The sequence below is a fragment of the Triticum aestivum genome, chromosome 1B (genome assembly GCF_018294505.1).
Source record: "Triticum aestivum cultivar Chinese Spring chromosome 1B, IWGSC CS RefSeq v2.1, whole genome shotgun sequence".
NCBI classification, from domain to species: Eukaryota; Viridiplantae; Streptophyta; class Magnoliopsida; order Poales; family Poaceae; genus Triticum; species Triticum aestivum.
In genome coordinates this window covers 700092873-700100887 of record NC_057795.1, presented here as the reverse complement: position 1 = coordinate 700100887, position 8015 = coordinate 700092873, and positions in this window count along the sequence as shown.

Below are 8015 nucleotides of genomic sequence, written 5' to 3'. Positions count from 1 at the left end.
GTTAATCAAATAACATAACGTTGGATCCCTTTCGTCACGCCTCCCCACGAACACTTCAATTCTTGAAGCAGGCTTGGACACAACCGCATCCTACACGAAACGACATGCTCCTTTCCTACACTCCCAATTCTGGCCGTCCCCTTCAACACCTACTCCCTCCGTTTCAAAATATAAGATGTTTTAGCTTTGTGAAGCAAATGTATCTAGATATCTTTAGTTTATAGTTCAGAGTGAACCTAAAGATCAAAAGAGTCTAGATACACTCACTTCACAAAGCTAAAACATCTTATATTTTGAAACGGAGCGAGTACTTGTCATTAACTTGTACTACCTGGAGAACACCATGTTAGGTCAAATCCCCGGCGTCCTAGGTCTCTTCTTCGCGCTGATGCTCTTCTAGCCAAAGAAAGTAGTGGAAGAAAGGGGCAACACCTCCTTGAATAACCTTGAGATTGCTAGCTACCGTCGAGCTTACTGGTGGTGCGGTGAAGGCTCTCCTGGCTGGCCATGGAGGCAAGGAGGAGAGGCGACATGGATTGATGCGACGTGATGATTTGGATTTTCTGTATTTGACAAAAGGCCATCAAGTGCTAGTGCCTGAGATGTTCCTATGTGTCTAATAGATGATCAAATATGCATTATGTATGTATATGATAAGTATTCTATTGTTGTAGGGGTGATAACAGCTAGAAAGGATGAAAAAAATGTAATTTTTGGGATCGGGAACTTATATGTGGAAACAGGAATGTAAACTAAAAGACATTCTGCAAACTCAAGAACGTTTTTTCATAGAAATCATCAGGCTTGGTGCATGGGTTATTGGGCAAACCAGAAATGTTGACATATGTAACAATATAAGAGACCAAGTCTTTTCATAGCAAGGGCTTTCTTCAAAGAGGATCTTAGATGGATAATATTTAGGATTAAACGGAATGCTTATGTAAATTTTTCTGATTGGACATGTAACTTTATTTGACTTTTTTATGTTTTATTTTCTTTTAGATTTGCACATACTTTTTTTGTACGTGTGTAAACAAAAAATTAATAAAAAATTTACCGGGTTAACTTTCCATTTTCTACAAAATACATCATTTTTTGGAGAATACATCACTTTCTACAAAATAGCCAAACACATAATTTCTTCTGTCAAATAGGTAACTTTCCATATTCTGCAACCGAAGCTATTATCATTGGTGTAGAGCAGTTCGGCATCCGTTGACCAAGCCCAGACCAATAGACGAAGGCCCATATCATTAAGACTAGTTATTGTGGGGAGTGACATAGACTAGTGTCATGCCTATGTTTCTAGTCTATGTTACCACCTTCATAGTGGGTAGTAACTAATGGCTAGTATCATGCAAAGTTCCATTTATTAGGTTGTATACTAATCTTGTTTTGGAGTTTGTGATGTTATATGGTAACATAGCTAGTTATCACAAGATTCTCTTCCTCATTCGTTGACATGCCATGTACTCAAGATATCTTGTTGGCATTGCATTGAGTTTTATGTTATTACCTACGTTACTACTTTTATGGCTAGTCTAAGTTGATCAGCAAATTTGGCACACCTCGGTAATAGGAACGGCTTCTCATTTGAAGTATCTTGGATGCTCCTAGATGGCTTTTATGAGACGACACAAATTGAAAGGAAGGCATTATAAAAGTTCAACTATGAAAAGATACCATCACTTCATTTTTTGAATTACGGAGCATAGCTCCCAATTCCATTACTGGAATGAAACCAGAGATAAACAGGATTACGGACTTAGTATTTTCATCCACCACACCAGCAAGACATATTGAACAGATCTTAAATTCCACCTCTTTCTAAACTACCTCTAACAAAATACTACTCCTTACCATGTTATTACAACTATTATCACAACTATTCTTAACTTTCTCTAAGAGACTAGAGCTATTCCAACAACTATCCTTAGACTTTACTTGGCACTAATGATTGCTTCTTCTACTCATGTACCATATTTTTCCTTGGTGTCTTCCAAGCTCATATAGCCCGTCAATATTTTCTTTCTTCTAATTCTAAGGTTTCTTGCCACTTGTCCGGGTCCAGTCACTTCCGTTGTTTCTTCTACTCTTCTATCCTCAAACTTTTTTAACTTGGCACTCATGTTTGCTTCTTATACTCTTCTACCATCTTGCTTCTTCTACTCTTCTAACCATCTTTTTGTTTCCTTCTTGTCTTCCAAGCTCAGCCTCCTATATCTTCCACTAGTAGAAAACGGACCTAATATGAGACACATTAGTGCCGGTTTGATTTTGAGCCGGCACTAATGTGTCCAATAGTGCCGGTTCCAACGGCTAGCCAGCCGTTCTCATTAGTACCGGTTCATGGCGAACCTTTAGTACCGGTTCGTGCCACGAACCGGTACTAAAGAGAGTGTTGGCAGGGTGTTGTCAGTCTGGGGCCCCTCTAGCACCTTTAGTACCGGTTCGTGGCACGAACCGGTACTAAAGGTCGACCTACATAAACCCTTCGTCCACCCGAGCCACTCTGTTCTTCCCCTTTCCCCTCACTTCCTCTGTTCTTCCCCTCTCTTCCTCGAGCTCCTCACAAATTTTGCCCAAAATTTGTCAAGATTTGAAGGCCCCCATCCATTCAAATGATCACAAAGGTTAGCAACTTTGTCCTTTCAACTCTCATTGCTAGATTAGCTCTTGCAATGCTTTGTATAGTGATTAATTTGGGAGGAATTATATTTGCTAGTATTTGATTTATATGCAATTTGAGGTCAAAAATAACACTTAGTTTGCATATGTAGGTGTGGTTTACTTAGTGCCTGCTAAATCTCCGTCGTAACCACCGTCGATCGCCTGCACCGTCCCGTCGCCGGCACCACCTTGTGGTGAGGCTCTTGTTCATGAATGTTTTACATTACCAAATTGATGTTTGTGTGATTTAGATATATAGTTACTCGTATAATTATCTTACCCAGACGTTGTTTGTTATACATAGTGCCATGGTTTTGATATCCGTCCCCGTCGGCCCTCGTCCTTGTTATGATTCGGATGTGGTATATTCTCATTTAAAACTAGTTGTTGCATTTCTTGTTTATGACCAATTATGCCCATCAAGTTGACATAGATATTTTTATCTAGGAGGTATGTGAATCGGAAATTCCAACCAACCCTATTGTCGAGAGGTTAAATTTAGTTGAAAGAGAAAACGAGTATTTGAAAGAAAAATTGAAAAGAATTGAGGTGGAGAAGATGGAATTGGAGTTGCATGTTGCCGATGTCGTCGAATGAGGTTGAAGATTAGAAAGATTAGAAAATATGCCATTGATAGTGTGGCTTGGTATCATTATGATGTTGGATCAATTGTTACCTTAATTGCGATCTTCATCACATTTGTTGTTGCATTTAAATTCTTTAGCTAGAGAGTAATTTGTATGTTGCATTTAATTAAGTGTTGTATATGAACTTTATGTATGAACTTGTATTAATTTGGTCTATTCGGTGTTGTGTAATGAAGATGAGCCGACAATGGATATATGATGACAGATGCTCTCCCGAGTTCATTAATGGTGTGCATACTTTTCTGCTTACCGCTGAGGCAAACAAGCAGGCGGATGGTTTTATGCCTTGTCCATGTGCTGGCTGTAAGAATGGTCACAGTTACTCTACGTCAAGAACCATTCACGTCCACCTATTTGAGTCCGGTTTCATGCCCCACTGTAATGTTTGGACCAAGCACGGAGAAATAGGGGTTATAATGGAAGACAATGAAAAAGAAGAGGACGACGACGGCTATCCTGGCCATGGGTTCCCTGAATACAATGATACAACAATGGGGGAAGAAGCTGAGCCGGCAATGTAGCAAGAAGTTGAAGAAGAGGCATCAGATGAGCCCACTGATGATCTAGGTCGGGCCATTGCCGATGCAAAGAGAAACTGTGCAAGTGATCTGGAGAGGACGAAGTTGCAGTGCATGTGAGAGGATCACAAGAAATTGTTGTACCCGAATTGCGAAGCTGACAAAAAAAAGTTGGTCACCACACTTGAATTGCTGCAATGGAAGGCAAAGAATGGTGTATCTGACAAGGGATTTGGAAAGTTGTTGGTAATGATAAAGAATATGCTTCCAAAGGACAACGAATTGCCCGAGAGTACGTATGAAGCAAAGAAGGCTGTCTGCCCTCTAGGGTTAGAGGTGCAAAAGATACATGCATGCCCTAATGATTGCATCCTCTACCGCGGTGAGTACGAGGATTTGAATGCTTACCCGGTATGCGGTGCATTGTGTTATAAGATCAGTCGCGTTGACCCTGGTGATGTCGAAGGTGAGCACCCCAGTAAGAAGATTCCTGCCAAGGTGATGTGGTATGCTCCTATAATACCACGGTTGAAACGTTTGTTCCAAAACAAAGAGCATGCGAAGGCGATGCGGTGGCACGCAGAAGACCGTAAGAAAGATGGAAAGTTGAGAGTACCCGCTGACGGTTCGCAGTGGAGAAAAATCGAGAGAAAGTACTGGGAGGAGTTTGCAGGTGACCCAAGGAACGTATGGTTTGGTCTAAGCGCAGATGGCATTAATCCTTTTGGGGAGCAGAGCAGCAACCATAGCACGTGGCCTGTGACTCTATGTTTGTATAACCTTCCTCCTTGGTTGTGCATGAAGCGGAAGTTCATTATGATGCCAGTGCTCATCCAAGGCCCTAAGCAACCCGGCAACGACATTGATGTGTACCTAAGGCCATTAGTTGAAGAACTCTTACAACTGTGGAATGGAACAGTTGTACGTGCGTGGGATGAGCACATGGGGGAAGAATTTGACCTAAAGGTGTTATTGTTCGTGACCATTAATGATTGGCCTGCTCTCAGTAACCTTTCAGGACAGACAAACAAGGGATACCGCGGATGCACGCACTGTTTGGATGATACCGACAGTATATATTTGAATAGTTGTAAGAAGAATGTGTACCTGGGACATCATCGATTTCTTCCGAGCAGGCATCCCGTAAGAAAGAAAGGCAAGCATTTCAAAGGTCAGGCGGATCACCGGACGAAGCCTCGCCACCGTACTGGTGATGATGTACATGATATGGTCAAGGATTTGAAGGTAATCTTTGGAAAGGGTCCTGGCGGACAACCTGTTCCAAAGGACGCTGACGGACGCGCACCCATGTGGAAGAAGAAATCTATATTTTGGGAGCTGCCATATTGGAAAGACCTAGAGGTCCGCTCCGCAATCAACGTGATGCATGAGACGAAGAATCTTTGCGTGACCCTGCTTGGCTTTTTGGGCGTGTATGGGAAGACAAAAGATACACCAGAGGCACGGGAGGACCAGCAACATATGCACGGAAAAGACGACATACATCAGGGTCAGGCCAGCTACGCTCTTACCAAAGAAGAGAAGGAAATCTTCTTCGAATGCCTGCTCAGCATGAAGGTACCGTCTGGCTTCTCGTCGAATATAAAGGGAATAATAAATATGGCAGACAAAAAGTTCCAGAACCTAAAGTCTCATGACTGCCATGTGATTATGACGCAACTCCTTCCGGTTGCATTGAGGGGGCTTCTACCGGAAAACGTTCGATTGGCCATTGTGAAGCTATGTGCATTCCTCAATGCAATCTCTCAGAAGGTAATCAATCCAGAAATCATACCAAGGTTACAGAATGATTTGGTGCAATGTCTTATCAGTTTCGAGTTGGTGTTCCCACCATCCTTCTTCAACATCATGACGCACGTCCTAGTTCACCTTTGCGAAGAGATTAACGTTTTGGGTCCTGTATTTCTACACAATATGTTCCCCTTTGAAAGGTTCATGGGAGTCTTGAAGAAATATGTTCATAACCGTGCTAGGCCAGAAGGAAGCATCTCGAAGGGCCATGAAAACGAGAAGGTCATTGAGTTTTGTATTGACTTTATTCCTAACCTTAAGCCGATTGGTGTTCTTGAATCGCGGCATAAGGGCAGACTGGAAGGAAAAGGCACACTAGGAGGGCATCAAATAATATGTATGGACGGGCATTCTCTCACTGAAGCACAATACATAGTTCTACAGAATTCCGCCTTGGTGGCTCCGTATATGGAGGAACACAAGAATTTTCTACAGTCCAAACACCCGGAGAATTTTGAGGACTGGATTACACGTGAACAAACGAGGACTTTCGCCGGTTGGTTGCAGAAACGTGCCCTGAATGATGGTGATATTCAAAATAACCTGTACTCGCTGTCCCAGTTACCATCTTCGAATATAATGACTTTCAAAGGGTACCAGATAAATGGGAATACATTTTACACGATCGCCCAAGATAAGAAGAGCACCAACCAAAACAGTGGTGTCCGCTTCGATGCAACAACCAACACGGGAAAGGAAACATATTATGGTTACATAGAGGACATATGGGAACTTAACTATGGATCAGGTGATTTGAAGGTCCCTTTGTTTCGGTGCAAATGGGTCAATATGACACGAGGCGGGGTAACGGAAGACCCGCAGTACGGAATGACAACAGTGGATCTCAACAATCTTGCGTATGCAGACGAACCATTCGTCCTAGCCAATGATGTGGCACAGGTTTTCTATGTGAAAGACATGTCTACCAGGCCGAGAAAAAGAAAAGATAAGGAAGCGAATGGATCATACAACGAGCCAAAGTGCCACATAGTTCTTTCAGGAAAAAGAAACATCGTGGGAGTGGATGACAAGACAGACATGTCAGAAGATTATGAAAAGTTTGATGAAATTGCTCCACTCACAGTGAATATTGACCCGAGCATCCAGTTAAATGATGAAGATTTTCCATGGCTACGGCACAAAGGGACAAACGAGAAGAAAAAGTTTCACACCCAAAGATCTGGGATGTGATCGGCTTCACTATCATCACTTTCTTCTCTGTTTCACACCCAGGAGGCAATGTCTATAATAGTTAGTTAATTATGTGTTTTGGCATTTGAAACGCGAAGAAATTTTATGTGCAAACAAATTCTTTTCATGCATTTACTGATTTTTTTTCCAGCTAAATGACCCTGAAATTGAAAAGCATTTGAAATGAACTCAGAAAAGGTTGAAAGTTGGCATGGTATCATAATTTCATACAAATAGCATATGCAAAAAAGTAGAGAGGGTTACGACAAAAACTGGATACACTTCGTGTACAAAATGGACAATCTTTTTCGAAGTATCAGGGTTTCCGACGAAAACTGAAATGTTACAAAGGCATTTCATTTTTTAAATAACCTAAGCATTACCAAATTGAATATAATGATAAAACACACTAATATTAAACATAAGAAAAAAAGAATCACTAAAAAATCTTTTTTCAAAGTTATGTTATTCACAAACTAGTGGTTCACACAAATTTCAAATAATTCAAAATTTAAACTATTCAAATTTGAAAACTACCGGCACTAACAGATCAAAGTTTATAAATTTTTGTACCTAAAGCAAAAATATTCACAAAGAAACTCTAAATACAGCAAAAAATAACTCAAAAATAAATAAAACAAAAAAGCAAAAAAATTAAGAAAATAAAAAAGCCCGCCTACTGAGCCAAAGCAGCCTGCATACGACTAGAAACTCAACCTTTTGTTGGGCCAGGATGCAGGCCCGCAAAGGCCCAGTAGGCCCACATGGCAGCAATGAATTGGTAGGCCTAGTAGGCCTGCTTAGGAGAGGAGCTCGAGAGAGCTACCGCACTGGGCTTATAAACCAGTGCGGTAGCCCTTCGACTAGCGAGGTGGGACTAAACTTGCCGCACCGCACTGCGCCAGCGCACCCCTTTAGTACCGGGTCGTGGCACCAACTGGTACTAAAGGGGGGGGTCTTTAGTACCGGTTGGAGCCACCACCCGGTACTAAAGGGGGTGCGCTTCCCGCCGCTTGGCCTGGTCAAAACAGACCTTTAGTACCGGTTGGTGGCTCCAACCGATACTAAAGGTCCATCCTATATATATACAACACTTCAAAAAATTCAGTTTCCCTCTGTTTCTTCCCTCTGTTTCCTCTCTCCGTCGCGCCGCCCTGCCCCGATCGACGCCGTCCCC